The following is a 23,561-nucleotide window of genomic DNA, read 5'->3' on the forward strand; positions in this document are numbered from 1 at the left end:
ACCCCAATAAAAAATGCACAAAGAACTGGAATAGACATTTCTCCAAATAAGGCCTACAAATGGCCAATAAGCACATGAAAAGATGCTCAAAATCACTAATTATTAGGGAAATGCAAACCAAAACCACAAGGAGAGAGTAGACCTTAAAAATTTCCATCTCCGGGGCGCCTGGCTGACTCAGTCGGTAGAGCGTGCTACTCTTGATCTCAGCGCCGTGAATTCAAGCCCCACATTGGGTGCAGACATTGCTTAAACAAATGAACTTTAAAAAATTCCTCTCACAAGGAAAAACAAATTGTAACTATGTGAGGTAATGGGTGTCAACCAAACTTATTATGCTAGTCATCTTGCAATGTGTACATATATCAAGTCATTATGTCCTTTACCTTAAACTAATATAATGTTATATGTCAATTACATCTCAATATCACTAGAAAAAATGGAGCGAAAAAGCATTTTCAAAAAAGGATGTGGAGACATTAGAACCCTTGCACACTGTTGGTGGGAATGTAGAAATGATGTAACCAGTATGGAAAACAGTATGACAGTTTCTCAAAAAATTAAATATAAAATTACCATATGATCCAGCATTTCCACTTCTGGGTATATACCCAGAAGAATTTAAAGCAGGTTGTCGAAGAGATATTTGTACATGTCTGTTCATAGCAGCACTAGTCACAATAGCCAAGGGTCCGTTGATGGATGAATGGGTAAACGAAATGCAGTGTAGACATACAATGGAATATTATTCAGCCTTAAAAAGAAAATTGTGATGCATGTACAACCCGGATGAACCTTGAGGAATTATGCTAAGTGATACAAGCCAGTTTGATTCCACTTATATGAGGTACTAAGAGTAGTTGAATTCATAGAGACAGAAGGTAGAGTGGTGGCTTCCAGGGGCTGGGGGGAAGGGAGAATGGGGAGTTGTTTAATGGGGACAGAGTTTAGCTTTGCAAAATGAAAAAGATCTGGAGGTGGATGGTGGTGGTGGTTGCACAACAGTGTGAGTGCTTAATGCCCCCGAGCTCTGCGCTGACAAATGGTTAAGGTGGTCAATTTTCTGTTACGTGTATTTTACACAATTAGAAATCATTTTTTTTTTTGGAATAATATTTTAAAAATTCTCAGATGAGGTGCCTGGGGGACTCAGTTGGTTAAGTGTCTGCCTTCAGCTCAGGTCATGATCTCAGGGTCCTGGGATCAAGTCTGGCATCGGACTCCCTGCTCAGTGGGTAGTCGGCTTCTCCCTCTACCCCGCCCCTCTGCTCATGATCGCTCTATCCCTCTCTTTTAAATAAATAAATAAATAAATAATTTAAAAAAGAATTGGCAAAGGATCTGAATAGATATTTCCCCAAGGAAGATTTACAAATGGCCAATAAGCACGTGAAAAGATGCTCAACATCATTGGCCGCTAAGGAAATGGGGATCAAAGCCATAATGACATGGAGGCACCTGTCGGTAGAGCCCGTGACTCTTGATCTCGGAGTTGTGAGTTCAGGCCCCACACCGGGCGTAGGGCTCGCTTACTTAGAAAAGGAAAACCGTAACGACATGCCAAATCACACCTATCACGGTGGCTATAACAAAAAAGACAGACAATAGCTAGTGTTCACGAGGATGTGGAGAAATGGGAACCTTCCTATATTACTGATGGAATGAAAAAGGGTGCAGCCACTTTGGAAAACAGTTTGGTGGCTCCTCAAAAGATTAAACGTAGAGTAATCATGTGTCCCAGAGATTTCAGCCCTAGGTACCTAGGCAAGAGAAACGAAAACAGATGTTTCTCAAAAAACGATCAGAACAACATTATTCATAATAGAAGCGGAAACAACTAAATGTTATTCCGCTGCTGAATGGGTAAATAAAATGTGGTATTTTCATGCAATGGCATGTTATTTGTCAATAAAAACTAACGAAGTATTGATACGTGCTACGAATATGGATGGGTCTTGAAAACTATTCGCAACCCCTCCCCCACGCCTATATATGGTTCCGTTCATATGAAAGGTCCAGAGTAGGTTGATCTGTAGAGACAGACAGTAGATAACTGTTTGCCTAGGGTGGGGGCTTTGGGGGGGGGAAATAGGGAGCATCTACCAATGGCTACAGGGTTCCCTTTTTGGAGTGATGAAAATGTTCTAATACGGATCGTGGTGATGATCGCACGATTCTCCAGATATACTACAAGCCACTGAATTGTGCGCTTTCAGTGGCTGAATTGCTTGGTATGTGAATGATATCTCCATAAAGCTATTAAACTGTGATAATATTCTTCCACATTTACAGAAATCACAGATTTTATTGATTTCCTAAGCATCGATGGGGTCCCTACTATAGGCCACGCATTGTGCTGGCTGCCCGGCAAGCCAAAAGGCTAAATTTGACATCGGTACTGTCTCAAAGGACTTTCAGTGCGGGACATGAGCATCAGTGACTCTAATGCATGGAAGAAAGTGGAGACCAAACCCAAAGAGGGTAAGATATATTTTTCAGGGAGAAGATACAGCCTGGGGTAATGGAGGTTAGTGGGATTTTAACAGGTGTAGTTCAGTGAGAAAGGCATTCCAGCTGTGTGTGTGGTGGGGGGAGGTAAGGGGGAATGGGGGTAGCCATGCTCAGCAGGAACAGTGGAAGGGAGAAGCACCATGTGTTTAGGAAATGTCAAGTACGCTAGTTGACCTGGAGGTGGGAACTGGGATGCAGTGATCCCCTAAGGCAGGACAGGCAGGTTAAGTCATATCTTGGGGAGCACTGAATGTCATGCTAAAGGGTCTGGACTTGTCTTACTGGGCAAGAGGGAAACACGAAGGCTTTTGAGCAGGGGGGTGTGACATGATCAGAACTGTGCTTTAGACAGATACCCTCTCCCCCACCCCACCTCCACCCCAACCCTCACCCTCACCCTGAATCACGCAGTGCCAAATACACATCTTGTCCTTTGGCGAGAGATCCGAGCCAGTGAGCTGAAGAGGCTTGTGACCCGACAGCAGGCACGGCACCGAGGAAGCTGAACTGTCAGGACAATGTCTGCCTCTCGTGCATCTGTCTCTGAAGCTACCAGAGGGTATGCAAGAGGAGAACTTGAGGCAATATCTAGTAATATGGAGAAGTTACAAAGCATTTCAGGTATGTGGATGATACATAAGGTCAAAGAAAACAAAGCAAAAGATTAAGTAGAAGTTCCAGGAAAAAAAATATATTACAAGAAAGAAAAAAATCATACTTTATTACTGGACTCCACAGTAAATGATATTAACATAGTTGTAATGGTGTAAACACCTGTTTTATTTTAAAATATAATTGCTTACGACTATGTAGTGTAAGATGGTTAGATTTCATTTATTTAGTGCTCTTCTAGCATAGCAAGAGGTCGATAAATAATGTCTGAAACTGATGAATCCAGAAATACCAATAAAATCATACCGTAAAGAAATGTGATCGTAATTACTAGCAGAAAGAGCCAAAAGTATTCAGTAGTTGCTTCTGTGTGGTACAACTAGGGTGTGATAAACGGTGAGTAGGGGAGCACTGCGGCTTTTCACTATGTGATATTTGATTCTGAAGTATTTGGTTTTTTTTATAATAGTCAGATATTAACACATCTTTTAAATTATGCGATGATAAAAAAAAATCGAACTCTGGATGTTCCGTGACAGTGGACCTGGAGAGGGTCGCAACCTCATTAGAAGGATTATGTGACAGTCCTGACAAGAGATGGTAAGGGTCTGAACTAGGCTGGCTACACAAACAGGTGTTCAGCCAGATCTGTAAAACCCATATTCGGGAAGCCCTTTCTCTGTTAGGAGCCTCATTACAATGCTAACTCCTTCAGAGTAGCGACCTTGTCTATTTTGCTCTCTGCTGTCTCCCCAGCAACTAGCTCAGGGCCTGGCACCTGTAGAAGCTTGATACATGTTTGTTGAGTGAAGGAATGAATAAATCTCGACACGCTTTTGCAAGCCCACATTGCATTCTTTCTGATTCCTCGGGTGATGCTTATTTTATAAGACAAATGCTTCCTTAGATGGCAACAGAACGATAGCGCCTTGCCCTTGTCTCTCGTCTCCCCAGAAAAGATGGCCTGGTGTGCAACCACTGAATCTGATGGAAAGCAGGACCTTAGCTGGCTTCAGGAGCACAGACGGGATCTGTGGCGCTGACGTGTGTATTCCCAGGTAGGGGGGTAGAGCGGAGGGAGCGTGGGGGGGCTTGTTCTATTTGCCCCTAAGAGCTTGAGGCTTCCCAAGATCCCATTCTTTTTATCTTTAGCAAATAGACCCTGATCAAATGCAGAGTTGAAAAACCAAGATCCAGATATTTCCAAACAAGGTGTTTTCATAGAATCGTGTAGAGAATCCCCACAGGTTTAACTGGAATTTGAGAAAGCGGTAGTTCAAGAGGCTGGGTGCCTGAGAAGTATGATGTCAAGTTATACAGCTGTCTATAAGCAGTGCCAAAGGAGTTCTGCGTCAAAGTATTGTAAAATAAGGAAGAGAGATGTTGGTTACCCAATGGGTTGAAAACAACTGAGTGTCTATTTGGTCCACAAGCCCACCTCCTGAATCCCCTTGGAACTCCAAAGATTTAACTTTTTTTTAAAAAAAATTATGTGTTTATTTTAGAAAGAGAGAGAGCAGGGGGAGGGGCAGAGGGAGAGGGAGAGAGAGAATCTCAAGCAGACTCCACACCCGGCACAGAGCCCCACGCAGTGCTGGGATCACGACCTGAGCTGAAACCAAGGGCTGGACGCTTGACCTACTGAGCCACCCAGGTGCCCCTGAGGATTTAACTTGTCAGCAGAGGCGTCCGAGGTAAAGAACACAAGCACACGAGCTTGTGCATAAACCACACCATCTGAACGGCTGCCGGCCGGGCTACAGGCTCCATGAACTCATCCATGTGTAATGGCTGCAAATCCCTAGACAGTGAAGTTTAGGGTCTGATTTTTTTAAATAAAGATTTTATGTTTTTATCCGTCAGAGAGAGAGAGCACACGTGCAAGCGAGCCCATAAGCAGGGGAGCGGCAGGCAGAGGGAGAAGCAGACTCCCCGCTGAGCAAGGAGCCCCGATGTGGGTCTCGATCTCAGGACCCTGGAATCATGACCTGAGCTGAAGGCAGACGCTTAACCCACTGAGCCACCCAGGCATCCCTAGGGTCCGGTTATTTGAGTGCGACATGATATTGTATCTACAAACTAAAAAATACCTGTTAACTGCAAGAAGACAAGTTACCAAAGCAAGCAGCCAGCTGCAGGGGAAAAAGTCAAGAAACATGGCAGTGGCAAAGGGGTGCGGGAGAGGGACCGGGCTTGGTTTCCATCCGTCCCTCCCCACTTGCCCTCATGGATTTCTCAATATCCCAGCCAGATCCTCTCTGCCACAGCTCTGAGTGGCTGCTCCACCCCAAAGAATACCTCCCTTGAAACTTGGGATCCTCCCAGCTTGCTCCAACTTGTAGCAGTTAACCCTGCTAATTCCCGTTAACCTCTGGAACTTCTAAGCTAGACAATGTAGCTTGTATTATATGGTTTGGTTTCACTGCTACTTTTATAATATGAAAAATATTTTTTAAATTAAGAGTTGGGAGAATGCTCAAGAATGAGAGACTGTTTGTGTTTCCACAGTGCGACAAGGCATAAAATGTTTCTCAACACTGCAGCTGCTAAGTAACACAGTTTTCCAGTCTCCTAAACATTTGCTTATGCACTTCTGCATTCCTACGATACCCTTCAAACTGAATATTTTTAAAATATTTTATTTATTTATTTATTTATTTGACAGAGAGAGAGAGAGAGAGCGAACACAAGCCAGGGGAGAGGCAGAGGGAGAAGCAGACACCCTGATGAGCAGGGAGCCTGATGCGGGGCTTGATCCCAGGACCCTGGGATCATGACCTGAGCCGAAGGCAGACACTTAACCAACTGAGCCCCCAGGAGCCCTATAGACAGTATTTGTGGCTCCCCTCCCACCACCTGTGTTCATATGTTTAAGCCTAACCCCCAATGTGATGTATTATGAGGTAGGTCTTTGGGAGGTGAGGAGGTCATGAGGTGGAGCCCCCATGATGGGTTTCATGTCCTTATAAAAGAGACCACAGAGAGCTCCCTCACCCCTTCCGCCATGGGAGGACACAGCGAGAAGATGGCTGGCTGTGAACCAGGAAGTGGGCTCCCCCTGGACACCGAATCTTTTGGCACCTTGATCTTGGACTTCCAGCCTCCAGAACTGTGAGTAATACATTTCTACTGTCCACAGAGCCACCCAGTCTGTGGTCTTTTGTTCTAGCAGCCCAAATGGGCCAAAGCATCTTGGGAATCTGGAGCCAACACCATCGTGATTCTAGACTAGGCGGTTCAAACCAGAGAGTGTTAACTCAGCAAGAGGTGAGCATGGTGTTTTGTCCTACACATAAATGCTAAGGCTCTGTCCTTTGTCCAGTGTTGGGGCCTGTGCTGGGTACTGGGTGTATGGAAGCCAACAAGATAGACCCGTTCTCGACCCTCATGATGCTCACCGTCTAATCAGGAGAGCCAGACCATAAACAGGAAAACAAAGGAAGAGCATTTCAGGTTGTGAGCAGAGCTATGGCGGACAGAAACAGGGAGGCATGGTAAGAGTCACGCGGTGAGGGGCGAACTACTATGGAGGTTCAACATTTTTCATCTGAATGTAACAGCCTTGCCCTGAGAACTTTTCAGTCTAGTGAGGGAGACAGACTAAAAACAAGCAGACAAAAAAATGAACCTAATTGTGGGTTATGATAAAAGAAACAAACAAAGCAACAAAGGGTGGTCAGAGTTCTCTCCGGGGGGGGGAGGGGGGTGCTAATTCGGCAGAGGCCTCGTGGGGGAGAAGAATCCATGAGTCCAGTTCTGGACAAAGAACATTCCAAGCAGTGGGAACAGAAAATTGAAAGTTTCCAAGACGGGGAGAAGCTGGTCATTTCCAGAAAGGAGACCAGCGTGGCCTAGTGAACAAAAGGCAGATTGGAAGGAAACAGGCTGAAGGGTTAGACAAGGACCAGCTACAGCCCATGGTGAGGAGTGGGGTTCTTCTTCTACCTAAGCGCACTGAGAAAATGTAACTGCTGCTTACAGGCTACTGTTCCTTGGCCTTCTGTTCCAGACTGGCTCTTTCTCTGGAAACTTCCATGGGGCACATGGGTACAGGTTGTCAGCAAGAAAACAAGTTAGCCTTGGCCTTCAACATTTCATAGATATCCAACTGAATATTTGAAGACAGTGGTTACACACAGACCTGTCCTTGTAGATCATTACGGCCAAGCAGCCTGGTAAGCCAAGTGGAGCTTGAGTCCGTTCCCCCTTCATTTTCTTTGAAATGACTAGCAAGGATGGGGTTTTCAACACGGTGTAATATTTGTCCTGTTCATACTGTTTTCCTCTGTTAATAGGCAGCTAAGTTAGTACTTTGGTCAGTAACATAAGGGGATGTGAAGTGGGTCGCTTAAATCCATGTGCTATCGCAGAATCAATAATAATCAGCAGATAAAGTTCATGACCAAGGGAACCAATGGGTAGGAAAAAACATGACACTGGAAAGCGAAAATAGTACGCTGAAATTCTGCAAGTGGTTCACAAACCTAGTTACGGACTGTCTGGTAGACAAAGAAAAGAAGGAAGCAAGACCAAATTCATAATGTCTATAAGATAAACCCTAGTTTTGCTCAAGATAACTGCAGCTTTTCCTGGTTTGGAAGCTTGAGAGAAATTTCTCTCATGGGTCCTTCTAGATTGGGGACATTGTGCTCCAGTGGACCTATGTGTTTTTTGTTTTTTTATAAGCAGCTTTATGGCGGTATCATTTACATACCACAAAGTCACCTGTTTTTTTTTTAATAATGATTTTTTATTATATTATGTTAGTCACCATACAGTATATCCTTAGTTTTTGATGTAATGTTCCATGATTCCTTAGTTGCGTATAACACCCAGTGCACCATGCAATACGTGCCCTCCTTCATACCCATCACCGGGCTAGCCCATCCCCCACCCCCCTCCCCTCTGAGGCCCTCAGTTTGTTTCTCAGAGTCCATAGTCTCTCATGCTTCATTCCCCCTTCTGATTACCCCCCCTTTCTTTATCCCTTTCTTCCCCTACCGATCTTCCTAGTTCTTATGTTCCATAGATGAGAGAAATCATATGATAGTTGTCTTTCTCTGCTTGACTTATTTCACTTAGCATTATCTCCTCCAGTCCCATCCATGTTGCAGCAAATGTTGAGAACTCGTTCTTTCTGATAGCTGAGTAATATTCCATTGTATATATGGACCACAACTTCTTAATCCAGTCATCTGTTGAAGGGCATCTCGGCTCCTTCCACGATTTAGCTATTGTGGACATTGCTGCTATGAACATTGGGGTGCATATGGGCCTTCTCTTTACTACGTCTGTATCTTTGGGGTAAACACCCAGTAGAAAGTCACCTGTTTTTTTTAAATATTTTGTTTTTTTAAAGTAATCTCTGCACCCAACATGGAGCTTAAACTCACAACCCCGAGATCAAGAGTCGCACACTCTACCAACTGAGCCAGCCAGGTGTCCTGAAATTCACCTGTTTCCTTTTTAAGGTTTTATTTGTTTATTTATTTATTTGGGGGGGTGGGGAGGAACAAAAGGGAAGGGAGAGGAAGGGGAAAGAATCTCAAGCAGACTCTTTGTTGAGCGTGGAGCCCATGCAGGGCTCAATCTCAGGGCCCTGAGATCATGACCTGAGCCGAAACAAAGAGTTGGACACTTAACTGTGCCACCCAGGCGCCCCCCAAATTCACCTGTTTTAAGTGTACAATTCCCAGTGTCCCTACAGCTTCCGAAAGCCTTCTACATATGGCACTGAAGGAGGTTTTAAAATCGGGGCACAGAATTATCTTTCCTTCAGATAAAGTGATTCGTGTGAGTCATCATACTTTGTCTTAGCAAACAGCTCTATAATTGTTAGCATATGCCTTCTAATTACTAATCTTAAGAATTACAGTATTCATTCTGTTTTATAAGATGGAGAGCCCAAGGAGCAAGGAAATTGAACAATTTAGCTGAAGTCAGACATTCAGTTAGGGCTAGATTTCAAAACTGCACTGTTACACAAGCCATATTCCGATTCTAATTGCTTAATATGGGTTGATTTTCCCTGTTTACAGATGGCTACTCTTGTAGTGTGTACATCTCACTCAATTGAAGTCCGGAAATGTGAAAGGGATCCAGGAATTTAAACCCCCTTAAGGCCCCATTTCAGATTGCTAAACACAGATTAACTGTGAGTAATCCAGTCCAATGCTGTAAATGAAGAAAGAAGATGTTTGCTTCTTTATTTTTGGAGAGACTTATGAAAATTGTATTTTGAACTTTAAAAAAAGTAGGTAGAAAATTCCATCACATGGGTCCAGAAATTAGTTTCTTGGAACTTTGCTCTTGGTTAAGGACATGTGGCCCAACAGGAACGTATAGATAATCACTCACAAGCACAATGTGAAATATGAACATATTATTGCAAAAGACCTTGCTATTTTCCAGAATATATTCACAGAAGTATAACATGCAGTCCCAAACATTTGTAAATTCATCCTCTTTGTTTATCTAGCATTTTTTAACTCCTCATAAAGTGTTCTACAGAGCCAAGCAAGGATTTGGCCATTCTGGAGTCCACAGTTCTCGAACGGGACATGTTTATAATCTCTCCAGACTCTAGCCAGCATAAATTAAGAGCTGGAGAGGAAGAGAGAGGCCAAGAAGTGCTTGCTGGGATCATCTAAGAACCTAGCACAGTGCTGAGAACACAGTAGGTGCTCAATAACTGGATTTTATCCTGAAGACACTGAGGTGGGGGTTTCTTTTTCATTTTATATCTTTTTGTGCATTAAAACCCAACTTTTTTGTTGAGTAGGAGTGTAGAGCTTGGTGAATTTTCACAAGCTGATCACACCTGTGACCACTTAACCCATTTCCAATAGAGGATTTTTAATAAGAAATGTGCAAAAATGGTGCCATTACCATCCATGTGCTGAGTGCTCCAAGAGAAGTGTGCCCATGGTACCTAGAGACGCGGGGGAGAAAGGGGCTCACTTTACCTTGACTTACTGAAGTCCTCAGAGAGGAGGGGACATTTGAGATGGATCTTAAAGGGTAAGAGCTTCTTGGGTGGAGAGAGGTGCAGACAGAATTTGGCATGTGAAAAGAACAGTATGGACAGAGCCAAGTTTGGGAGAACTATGGGAGGGACAGTGTGGCAGGAACAAAGGGAGCAAAAAAATTTCTCCGTTGACCCCACAGCCCTCTCCGTCTGATACTCTTCTTTCCCGCCTCCCTCACAGCGCAAGTTCTCCAAAGAATCACCTCCTTACCCAGCCTTTTCCTCCTCAGCCTCCATCCACTCCTCAACCCACTCCAATCTGTCTTCCTCTCTTTCTACTTGACTGAAACTACTCTCGCCAAGGCAGCCGGCTTCCATGCTGGCAAAGCAAAGGAACATTCTTCTATCCTATTATTTAGCCTCTCATCAATAACCAGAAGTCAGTCCTTCTTTTATAGGACAATCTCTTTTCTTGGTTTTGGTACCATCCCACATCTTGGCTTTCTTCAAGCTTCTCCTTCAGTGCCTTTCGCTAGACCCCCCCTCTTCCTCTATTCTTGCAAAAAGTGAATAAAGTAATGCACGAAAAGTGCTTAGAATAGCTCATGATAAATAGTAAGCACTCAATAAATGGTACATATTATTTCTAGTGTTCCTGTGGCATCTTTTTCATTTTTCCAGTTCTGTTATCGATTTATTCTTATTTTAAGTTATTATCCAACCTCTGAATTTTGTTATTCCTTAGGACTCATGCTTTAAATACCCTCCATCTAGTTATGAATCACAAACTTCCAACTCAAGCCTTTCTTATCCACTGAGCCCTTTTTTCACACAGCAGCGAGAGTATTCTTTTTGAGACTTATATATCATCATATTTACTGGTGATATATTGAGTACTAAGATCAGTAACAAGGCAAGGAGAGCTACTCTTTTTTTTTTTTTACATAAACTCTACGTCCAATGTGGGGCTTGAACTCATGACGCTGAGGTCAAGAGTTGAATGCTCTACTGAGCCGGCCAGGCGCCCCAAGGATATCTACTCTTGTCACTTTTATTCAGCATCATCCTGGAGGTTCTAGCCAGTGCAATAAGTCAAGAAAAAGAAATAAAAGGCATACAAATTGGGGAAGAAAAATTAAACTTTTTATTCAGATACTATAATTGGATAAAGAAAAAAATTAAGGAATCTACAAAAAAACTACCAGAGGTAATAAGCATATTAAGCAAGGTCACAGGTACAGGAGCAATACACAAATTCATTGTATTTCTATATACTAGCAATGAGAAATTCAGAAATAAAAAATTAAAACACATTATTATTTATGCTAGCATCAAAAAACCTTTCAAACACCCAGAAAAAGTCTAATAAAAGACGTTCAAGATCTCTGGAGAGAAAAATAAAACACATTGCCAAAAGAAATTAAAGAAGACCTAAATAAATGGAGAGATAAATCATGCTGATGGGTTGGAAGAATCAATATGGTTGGGATGTCAGTTTTTCCCAGATGGATCTATGAATTTAATGCAGTCCCATTTGTAATCCCAGCAAATTTCTGTTGTAGCAATTAATAAGCTGATTATAAAAATTTATTTTTATTTTATTTTTTAAATATTTATTTCAGAGAAAGTGAGTGAGACAGAAAGCGAGAGAGAGAGCATGAGCGAGTGGGAGGAGGGGCAGAAGGAAAGGGAGAGGGGAAGCAGACTCCTCGCTTAGCATGGAGTCGGACTTGGGGTTTGATCTCCCAACCTGGAGATCATGACCTGAGCCGAAACCAAAAGTTGGACACTTAACCAACTGAGCCACACAGACACCTCCACTAATTATAAAGTTTATATATAAAAGATCTGGCCAAAACAATCTTAAAAAAGAAAAACTTCAGATGTTGCAGTGTCTTCATTAATACTTAATTCTAAAGCTAATGTGTGGTACTGGCATAAAAATAGACCAATGTGTCAGTGGAACAAGGTAGAGAACCCTAACCCTAACCCTAATATGTATCTATATCTATATATTCAATTGATTTTCAACACAGGTGTAACAGCTATTAAATGGGGAAAGGACAGTCTTTTCAACAAATGGTACTGGGAACAGCTAGATATTCTTATGGGGAAAAACATGAACATTGCCCCCCTACCTCACTGCTTACTTAAAAATTAATCTGAGGGCTGCTTGGGTGGCTCAGTCAGTTAAGTCTGACTCTTGATTTCGACACAGGTCATGATCTCAGGGTTGTGAGATCGAGCCCTGTGTTGGGCTCTGCACTCAGCAGGGAGTCTGCTTGAGTTTCTCTCTCTCTCCCTCTGCCCTCTCTCCACTCGTGCTGTCTCTCTTTCTCTAAAATAAATTAATTATTAAAAAATTAATCTGAGATGCATCATGTACCTAAGTGTAGTTAGGTATAGTTAAAATTATAAAGCTTCTAGAAGAATATGTAGGAGAATATTTTCACGAACTGGAGAAAGGCAATAGACAAGATAAAGAAAGCACTGACATGGGGCACCTGGCTGGCTCAGCTGGTGGAGTGTGCAGCTCTTGAATTCAGGGTTGTGAGTTCGAGCCCCACGTTAGGTTAGTAAAGAGATTACTTTAAAAAGAAAAAAAGAAACAAGAAGAAAAAAGTTACCAAAAAAGTTCAAAAAAAAAGAAAGGATAGACGTGAAAGAAAAACAAAGATAAACAAAATGTTATCAAAATTAAAATTTTCTCCTCATCAAAAGGCACCAGTAAGAAAATGAACAAACAAGTCACAGAGTGGGAAAAAATATTCACAATACATATCACTGACAAAGGACAAAAGGCAAAAAACCCAAAAGAAAAACGGGCAAAAGACTTGAATAGACACGTTACAAAAGAAGACAGATGAATTACATGAAAATAAACACAACAGACACACGAAAAGGTTCTCAACACTTAGTCATCAGGGCAATGCACACTACAACTGCAGTGAAATACCACTTCCCACTCTTGAGAACGGCTACAATGAAAGGCTGACAGCATAAAATGTCAGCAAAGATACGGAGCAAGAGGAAACCTTACACGTTGCTGCTGGGAACATAAAATGGTAAATTATTTGGAAACCGGTTTAGCAGATCCTTATAAAGTTAAACACAGATCTTGCCTATGACCTAACACTTCCACTCCTGAGTATTTATCCAAAACAAATGTAAGCTTATGTCCATAAAAAGACTCCTATAAGAATACGCATAGCAGCCTTATTCATAGAGTCAAAAACTAGGGGGAGAGGACCAAAACATACATACATCAACAGGAGAAAGGGCAAACTGTGGAATATACTGGAATATTAGTCCGGGTAAAAGGAACAAACTATAATACATGCAAGAGCATGGATGAATCTCAAAAATACAATGTTGAACAACAGAAACCGGACATGAGAGTATAGACCATGTGAGTTCATTTCTGTGACGTTCAGGAACAGACAAAACTAATCTATGGTGGGGGAGGGGAAGGAGGAGCATGAAAGAGCTTTCTGGAGTGATGGACAGGTTTTATTTTATCTATTTCTTTTTTTTTTTAAAGATTTTATTTATTTATTCGACAGAGATAGAGACAGCCAGTGAGAGAGGGAACACAAGTAGGGGGAGTGGGAGAGGAAGAAGGAGGCTCATAGCAGAGGAGCCTGATGTGGGGCTCGATCCCATAACGCTAGAATCACGCCTGAGCCGAAGGCAGACGCTTAACCGCTGTGCCACCCAGGCGCCCCTATTTTATCTATTTCTTTATGAAGTTTTAAATCTTAATTCCAGTAGAGTTAACATATAGTGTTATATTAGTTTCAGGTGTACAATATCGTGATTCAACACTTTTATACATGACTCAGTGCTCATGTTTGAGAGGTTTTATGGCTTGATTGGGGTATATAATTGTCTAAACGTGCTGAACTTCAGATGAATGAATTGTTACAAGTTTATAATTAAAATTTAAAAGCCTAAATTAAAATTCAATTAAAATTAAAGATAAAGCCCCGAAGCCTGAAACAGCCACAAAAAGACCTCATATATCCAAGTACTTAATTGACATCGCTACTTGAATGATTGCGTAGACATCTCAAATGGAACTCGGATATTAATTGGTAGTCTCAAAATCCTTTGACACCATGAAGAAAATAAAATTAGGTGATGTGATAGTGACTGGACAAGTAACTATTTTAGTTTGGGTAATTAGGAAGCCATGCAGTGAGCTGAGGGAAGAATGTTCCGGACAGAGGGAAAGCAAATGCAAGGACTCTAAGACAGGAATGAGCTTGGCACATGCCTGAACTTCCTGAGCAAGGGAAAAGTGGTGGTGGGGGGCGACATCAAAGAGGTAGGGCTTGAACATGTAGGGCCATATAGGCCATGGTGGGGAGCTTGGATTTTCTTTTGTGTGGGATGAGAAGCCATTGGAGGGGTTTAGACAGGCCCATGGTGTGACTTGCATGGTAAAGGATCAGTCTGGCTGCTCTGTGGAGAATAGATTTGGAAGATTGGAAAGAGTGGAAGCAAAGTGACAAGTCAGAAGCCATGTTGGCTCTTCTCTTTAACCTCTTTACCTCTCACCCCATTACATTCTCCGCCTCCCCTGACCCTGCCCTGAAGGCTAAACCCTGTAGAGAGAATCTTTAGGGCTCCTCTGCTGGCTGGTTTCTTGTTGAGTTTGGCCAATGGCAGGTGCCAGCAGAAGGTCAGAAAGAGGGAGAAGAGAGATCAGGGTCCTCCCTCCCACTCTCTCCGCCCCATTTCCTTTCTTTCTCAACCAGGTCCTGGCTGTGGTTCTTCCTGAAGCTCCTGGTGCTTGTTCCTGGTGCTTCATGACCTTTCGATTCTTTTCTTTTTTTAAGATTTTTATTTATTTATTTTAGAGAGAGATAGTGAGAGAGCACGAGTGGGGAGAGGGGCAGAAGGAGAGGGAGAGAGAGAACCCCAAGCAGACTCCACGTGAAGTGCAGAGCCGGAAGCGGGGCTCGATCCCAGGTCCCTGAGACCATGACCTGAGCCGAAATCCAGAGTCAGACGCTCAACCAACTGAGCCCCGCCCCCGGGCACCCCCATGACCTTTTGGTTGTTTTCTGAAACCTGCCCACACCTTGGTTAATGGTCAATAGTTAATGGTTTCTATATACCGGTTAAGTAAGCATATAGAATATATATGGTAATAATAATACATATATATAACGGTTTACAGTTAATAATTAATTAAAGACTTCCGTAATATCTTTTTTTTTAAAGACTTTTGTATTCATGTGAGAGAGAGAGACAGAGAGAGCACAAGCAGGGGGAGCTGCAGAGGGAGAGGGAGCTCCCTGCTAAGCAGAGAGCCCGACATGGGGCTTGATCTCAGGACCTGGAGATCATGACCTGAGCCGAAGGTAGACACTTAACCCTCTGAGCCACCCAGGTGTCCCATGGTAATGTCTTTTGCGTGTGCCATCTCTTTCCTGCCCGTGCTCTGAACGGCACAAGTGGGCATTGCAGAAGAAAGACGCCGGCGCGGACCGCAGTTCATAGTGTTGGAGGTGGGGACAAGAAGGCTGATTTGAGACGTATTTTGGAGGTGGAAACCACAGGGCGTCCTTACGTGTTGGATGTGGAGGCTGAGAAAAAGAGGGATGGAGGGACGGTCCTAAGATTTGGGCTTGAGTGATTGGTGTTGCTCTTTACTGAGGGCAGGATTGTCTGAAGCAGATGCAGGCTTGTAGGGAGAAGCAAGAATTTCTTGTTTGCCACGATTAATTTGAATTGTTGATTAGACATTCGAACGGAAATGTCACATAGGCATGCAGACAAACGAATCTGGAGCTCAGTACAGATGTTGGCCGGAGATTTAAGAAAGAAAGAAAGAAAGAAAGAAAGAGAGAAAGAAAGAAATTTGGGGCCATCGGTGTGTTGTAGCATTTAAGGCCAAGGGGCAGGATGAGATCATTTGGGGAGCGAGCGAGTTGGGGAATCCCCGTTGCATGAGTCGTGATGGGAGGCAGAGCTGGCCTTCCCATGGGGAAACAGAAAATGCCAGACGCTCACTTTCCCTGACCCCTGGCTGCCAGGTCACGGACATGTGACCTAGGACTCCTGTCCAGGACTTTGAATCTGGGGCGAGTGTTGCAAAGGAGCAAGGGACAGTTTTGAATCTGTTCTGATGGCATCAGCTGTGGCATCAAAGTGGTCACCGGCACTGGCTGGTGGTGGCGGTGGCAGCGTTCGGTGTCCAGGGCGGACGGCAGAGGCACCGAACCAGTCTGTTGGCGTGGTGTCAGCTCGGCTGGGACTCCGACCCCTGAGCTTCCCTCAGTCTCAGACTGTTTCCAGACCTGGTTCCCCGGTTTTCCCGTCAGTTCTGTTTGCTTCCTGATCCCCTGCCAGTGAATTCCTTTTCTCCTTTGGTTAAACCAGAGTGGGTTTCTGTTGATTGCAACTAAGAACCCTTTTAGCACAATGCCTTGAACTTGGTCGGCGTTCAACAAGCATTTGCTGATTAAGTGTCTGAGTAAGTTCCCCCTAACTAAAAATTACTCAGTGAGGAGTTCTTTGCCTTTCTGCCTTAGCTGCCGTGGTCTAATGGCGAGTGCTCTTTTTATTTCCTTATTTATTTATTTTTGGTGAATTGACATCTTTCCTTGGAGTCTTTGAAGGACTGAGAAACAAGAGGTCAGCCGCTGAAGTAACTGTCGTCCTAATCTAACAGGAATAAACATATTGACTCATGGGTGAAGTCAGTTTCCTTCTAAAAATAGCACGTGGGAATTATTATTCATGGGGAAGGCCCTTCTCTGGATCCTCTCTTATTTCATGATGAACCCACTCCCCATTCCCCGTATTTCAAACAGCAGCTGTAGAGAAACCCATGACCACCCGATTTTAAGATCTGTATCCACAATGAAAGCGAGGATGCCTTTTGTGCTTTGCAACTAGAATCAAGGGATCCCATTTTCCTTTTCCGAACTGCGCAAGGTAATTCAATTCCTCCCTCCCTTCCAGTGCTTTCAAATGAAAGTCAACTGTTGTCTTTGAGGAGATTTAAAGACGTTATTGAAACAGCTGGAGTCTAAAACTGCTTTGGCAAAAACAAAAAGAAAAGGGGGGGGAATTATCCTTCACTGTTCTGTCTTACATTTTATTGATTTTGAGCTGCGTAAGAGGCCATCTGCTGGGACTCCTGAAAAGAAACCAACTTTCTGTCCACACATGACTCCAAACCCGAAATGAAGGCCAGCCCCTCAGCTGTGGTGGGAACCCGGTCCAGGAGAGTGTGCGGTCAGTTGGAGCCCTCGCTGATGGAAAAGGGGAAATGTCGGCAGATGGAGAAATGAACTAATTTAGAAAGAATCGCTACATCTGATGCTAAATTCCGTGTGTTCCATCTAAATAGCTGTCTCCCATCTACACTCTCCTGTCCACCCTTGTTTGGTCTTGGCCAGGGCTTCTCCAGTTTGAATCCACACCCCAATCACCTGGGGACCTTGCTGTAATGCAGGTCAGATTCAGCAGGTGTGCGGTGGGGCCCGAACCCCCGCATGTACGACAATCTCCCACGTGATGCCTGTCCTACTGGTCTTGGACCACACTGAGTAGCCAGGGTCTGGGCGGCCATAACACCCCATAATATGCCTGGATATTTACAACACCTTTCCGGCTGGTCTCCTGCTTCCAGGCTTGCTCTTAATTTCGATTCATTCTTCACTGGGAAGATAGAAATAATTGATTTATTTTTATTTTTTAAAAATTTTATGAGAGGGGGAGAGACAGAGCGAGCAGGGGGAAGGGCAGAGGGAGAGAGAGAATCCCAAGCAGACTCTGCATTGAGCGTGGAGCCCAATGAGGGGCTGGATCTCATGACCCTGAGATCATGACCTGAGCTGAAATCAAGAGTTGGACGCTTAACCGACTGAGCCACCCTGGTGCCTCTAACCCTTCTGATTCTAGTCCAGTATTCATTCCACATTACCAGGCTTGGTCTGCTAGGGTAGACTTGGTTTACTTTGCAATGAACATAATATCCATAGAAGATTAGGGCTGAACATCTCTTCGGGAAGGTAAACGGAGGAGCCAGGCCAGTGGTCAAAACCCAAAATGCCTTCGGGAGCTGGCGGGTGAACTGAGAGGGCACTGCGGGGGGCTGGGCGTGAAACAGCTTGACGGAGCCTGTATTGATCTGGAAAGCGTGTATCTTCCATAAAGGTGTTTAAAATAAAATTCTTTATCACACTGAGCTATCCCAACACAACGCATCTGCTAACTTTATTCAGTCCACAGGACGCCTGCGTGTCCTCTGTGATTCTCCAGCCACCTCAATGACAGATGACAAACTTGAGGTTCAGAGAGCCCAAGCAGTTCACCCAAAGTCAAACAGCTTGTTACCGATAGCTGAGATGAAAACCCTCTGCTCAGTCCTCTTCCCATTCTTATCCCCAGGTTGCACTTGCCCCTACAGCGCCCCAAGAAGCCTACCACCCCGGGACCGTGGCTCATAGTCCAGGCTTTGACTATCCCTGTGGCACCAAACTCCCTTGGTCCTCACAGTTAATTTCCCCAAACCTTCTCCTTGTTCCCTATGGCTTTGCTCCATGTTTGGCCTAACCTGAAAGAAGAATTCATGCTGAGATAGCAATTCAGGGCAGTGCCTTAGTGCGAATCAGCACAACCAGTTAGGGCAGCGGGTTACACCAAGGATAAATCCCTTTATACTGAAGTCATTAGGGAAGGCAGTATAACATCATGGCTGACAGTTTGGAAGCTCCGGTTAGAGAGACCTGGGTTCGAATCCTAACTGTGTTACTTTGGAAAAGTTACTTATCTTCTCTATGCCTTAGTTTTATTCTCTGCAAAATTGCTTCAGATGATGCTAGTTCATAGCTCTTCGTAGCACTACAGTGAGGATTAGAGAGAGTACATGTGAAGTTCTTAGCACAGTGTCTGGCATATGGTAATTCATCACAAGTGACAGATTTTGGGGAAAAAAAATCAACAACAAAAAAATACATCCCATTATGAGTATTCCTTGGCAGTCTGGACTGCTTCTGTGTTCCAGGCCTGACTGGAGTTCGGAAAAGAAAGGGGTGAGAAGGGAGAAAAAATCTTCTAGGTCAAATGTGTTCCCATATGTGAATGTGTATAGCCAGACTATTGTTATGTGAAGGAGAGCTCTTCCATATACTTTACCTGTAAATAGGGGCTACTTGACAGGGCTTGGTACACCAGGAATAAATTCATAGAAAAGACAGGAATTCTTTTGGTGCACCAGGAATGAATTTATAGAAAAGGAATCATCATGGAATAGACAAATTGGAGCCAATATGTAGAATTGAGGGTGTCAGCCAGGGAACTGGAAGAGGCCAGAGATGACTGGGAATAAACCACAGTGAAAGAAAACAGGGGCAGACTCCTTATCCTCTTGTTCTGCTCGACATCTCTTATCGGTAACTGGAATAAAGACTAGAGGGAAAATTAATTGAATTTGGAAGTGGCATACAGCTTAGAAGGGATGGTTAAACACCTTGCATGACAGAATGAGGGTTCAAAAAGACCCGAGAGGTGCCTGGCTGACTCAGTCAGCAGAGCATGTGACTCTTGATCTCGGGGTTGTAAGTTTGAGCCCCACATTGGGTGTAGAGATTACTTAAAAATAAAATCTGTAAAGAAATCGGACTTCCTGGTCTAATAAGATGGTGATTACAACTAAAAAACCCTGGACACAACAGAACAAACAAACATATGAAGACTCTAAAAGGTGTCAAGAAGAAGGCAAACTTGCTGAGGGACCTTGAAGACTTCCGAAACGACATGGCAGTGAGGTCTCTGGGTTTCCCTTTGCCTCCCATATATCTGGAATGGGCACTGGAGAAGCCTGCAGCCTGGAACAACCAAGAGGCAGAGGTGAAAAAGTCTCCAAGAAGGGTCTGCTCTTCCTACCAAAGGACTAGAAAAAGGGTGGCCTACAAGAATAGAAAACCTTTTGGCAACACCTGCCCTACTCCAGCTAAACACCAGTCTGTGTGTCTATCCACCAATACCACACTGTCCTGATTACCACAGCTGTATAGTGCATCTTACATTGGGTAGAACGATCCCTCCCACTTCATACTCCTTTTTCAAAATTCTTTTAAGCTATTCTAAGTTCTTGCCTTTCCATTTCAACTTGAATGGGCACTTTTATTATTGACTCAGGACATTTCCTCTTTTCTAACGTGTGGGTTCAGTGCTACAAATTTCCCTTTAGCACTGCTGTAGTCGTGTCCCACAAATTTTGATGCGCTGTACACTCATTGTCGTTTTTGGGAACGTATTATTTGGTTTCCCTTGAGCCTCCTTTTTTTTAAACCCTTGGATTAGTTAGAAGAGTGTTACTTTGTTTCCAAGCATTGGAGATTTTTCTGTTTGTGTTCTTAGTTTGATTCCATTGTGGCTGGAGAACGCACTCTATATGATTTGAATTCTTTTAAATTTGTGAATGTTTTTGGTGCATGTTCCGTGGGCACTTGAAAATAATGTGTATTCTGCTTTTATTGGGTAGAGTGTTTGATAAATGTTGATTAGATACTGTTAGTTAATGGTGTTGTTGAGGTCTAAGATATCATTGCTGATTTTCTGTCTAATTGTTCTGCCCATTGCTGAGAGTAAGGTGTTGAAGTCTGCAGCTATAGTTGTGGATTTTCTATTCGTCCTTCCAGTTCTATCAGTTTTTGCTTCATGTATTTTGAAGCTCTGTTGTTTGATGAATACATTTAGGATCACTGTGTCTTACTGGTGGATTATTGTGTAATTTTCCCCTTTCACCTGTTACTTTTTGTTTTTGTCTGAAGTCTACTGGATATGCTATTAATATAGCCACTCCTACTTTTTAAAAATTCATGTTTGTACAATGTATCTTTTTTAAAGATTTTATTTATTTGTCAGGGAGAGGGAGAGAGAGATCATGCGTGCACAAGCAGGGGGAGCGGCAGGCAGAGGGAGAAGGAGAGAAGTAGATGCTTAACCAACGGAGCCACCCAGGTGTCCCCAATATATCTTTTCCTATACTTTTTTTTTTCAACTTCTCTATGTCATTATGTTCGAAGTGGGTTTCTTGTAGAGTTGGGTTATGCTTTTTAATTCACTCTGCCATTCTTTTTTTGATTGATATCTTTAGACCATTTACATTTAATATCGCTATTGGTATGTTAGGATTCAAGTCCACAATTTTATTATTTTTTTCTCTTTGATCTTTCTGTTCCTTTTTCCTGCCTTTCAGGGATCACCTGAACATTTTTTTTAGAATTACATTTTGATTTACTTATATTTGAAAATTGAAGAGGATAAAGACGCCTATCCTCAGTTGGTGAAGCATCTGCATTTGGCTCAGGGCATGATCCCAGGGTCCTGGGATCGAGTCCCATATCAGCCTCCTTGCTCAGCCGAGAGCCTGCTTCTCCCTCTGCTTGCTACTCCCTACTTGTGCTTTTTCTCTCTTTCTTTCTCTCTCTGACAAATAAATAAATAAAAATCTTTAAAAAAAAAAAGAAAATTGAAGAGAATAAAGAATCTTACCAACATTCTTTCTATGATGACATGTGAATTTTCTAACGTGATGTAGGCTCTCTTTACCATGTTCCTGACTTCCTGAGCCCTCCCTGGCAGAATCTTTAACACCTATATTTCTATCAACAGTCTCTCCAAACCAATGTAGGATTTTTCTATCATGCTTTTCAAAATTCTTCCAGCTTCTACCCATTGCCCAGTTCCCGAGTCACTTCCACATGGTTAGGAATTTATTGTAGCAGCAGTCTCCTGATACAGAATCTGTATCAGTCAAGGCTTAGCCAGAGAAATAAAACCGGTATGAAATATATATGGAGATTTATGGGAAGAAATTGGCTTATGCAATTGTGGAAGCTGGCTGGTCCAGCCTGAAATCCACGGAATAGACAACAGGAAGGGCAGGCTGGAATTCTCGGTCATGAACTGAAGATGCTGTCCACAGGCAGAATTTCTTCTTCAGGGAAACCTCAGCTCTGCTTTTAAGGCCTTTTACCTGATTGAATCAGACCCACCCAAATAATCCAGGATAATGTCCCTTACTGAAAGTCAACTGCTATTAGATTTTCATCGCATCTACAAAATACTTTCAGAGCAACATGTAGACTGTCAGACACATAAAACTGGCCCCCACAGACTTTAAATTGCCACGATCACCTTTTAAAACTGTTTGACAGCATATACTAAAGCTAAGCATACATGTACTCTATGACCCAGCAAGTATCCTTCCAGGCTTACACTTAATATAAATCCACATATCCACCAAAAGTCATGTACAAGAATGTTCATAACACCATTATATGTGGGGCACCTGGGTGGCTCAGTCAGTGAAGTGTCTGCCTTCGGCTCTGGTCATGATCCCAGGGTCCTGGGATGGAGCCCTGCGTTGAGCTCTCTGCTCAGCAGGGAGCCTGCTTCTCCCTCTCCTTCTGCTGCTCCCCCTGCTTGTGTGCTCTCTCTCTCTCTGTCAAATAAATAAATAAATAAATAAATAAATAAATAAAATCTCTTTAAAAAACTTTATATGTATTAACCTGAGATTGGAAACAACCCAAATTTCCATCAACAGGAGAATGGCTAAATAAATTGTGGCATATCCACACAATGGACTACCACTTAGCCGTGGAGAAGAACAATCTACTGCTATATTCAAGAGTAGAGATTACTCTCACAGATATAGTGGTTGAGCAAAACAAGCCACTCACAAATGAGCACATTCTGTATGATTCCATTTATATGAAGTTCAAAAATCTACACCATTAGAAATCAGGATAGGAGTTACCTTGGGGTGGGAGCTATTGACTAGAAGCCTTCTGGGTACGGGCAATGTTCTGTTTCTTGATCTGAGTGGTGATTAAAAGTGTGTGTGCGTGTGTGTGTGTGTGTGTGTGTGTGTGTGAACAGTCAAGCTGTGCACTTAAGACCCATACACTTTACTTAAGTTATACCTTAATAAAATTGCTTTAAATAATAAGAAGATCCAGACAGGCCAGAATAATGAGTTGAAACCAACAAGATGAGATCTTTAATGTCTAACAATTTTAAAGTAGAGCATGAGGAAGACCTGATTGGTAGTGCGGAGAAAAACTTGGGGGCTTTAGTTGACCACAAGTTCTGTATGAGTCAGCCACGTGATGTGGCAATTTTAAAAGTGCATGTAATTTAAGCTGCTTTAGCAAATGCAAAACCTCTGTTATATTTCATCTGTTTGGTTCTAGCCCATCATTTTCAAATCTCTTTGGACCTTCATTTTGTCATGTAGGACAGAATGGGGTTGTAAAAAGAACTCCTAGCTAGGAAAATAAACCAAAGCCTTGAAACTCTCTTCCTAATTAAGACACCATTTTTAATGTTGAGCAAGAGTCCAATGCGTTGTTTTCTTTATACCTGGACTTAGATTTAGAGACCAAATGCAATGCCGTTCAAACGTTCTTGACAAATTAAAGAGGATCCAGAGGCCAGT

General features: G+C 43.0%; 1 long non-coding RNA gene across 1 annotated transcript; it reads left to right on the plus strand.

Annotated features, from left to right (window-relative positions):
• Window positions 1–2,298: 2,298 nt before the first annotated feature.
• On the plus strand, window positions 2,299–6,389 carry LOC125281193 (uncharacterized). Its single transcript, XR_007188301.2, has 4 exons — window positions 2,299–2,481; window positions 2,923–3,132; window positions 4,078–4,181; window positions 6,096–6,389. It is a non-coding gene; the product is annotated as an uncharacterized LOC125281193 (long non-coding RNA).
• The last annotated feature ends 17,172 nt before the right edge of the window (window positions 6,390–23,561 follow it).

The sequence above is a fragment of the Ursus arctos genome, chromosome X (assembly GCF_023065955.2).
Source record: "Ursus arctos isolate Adak ecotype North America chromosome X, UrsArc2.0, whole genome shotgun sequence".
Taxonomy (NCBI): domain Eukaryota; kingdom Metazoa; phylum Chordata; class Mammalia; order Carnivora; family Ursidae; genus Ursus; species Ursus arctos.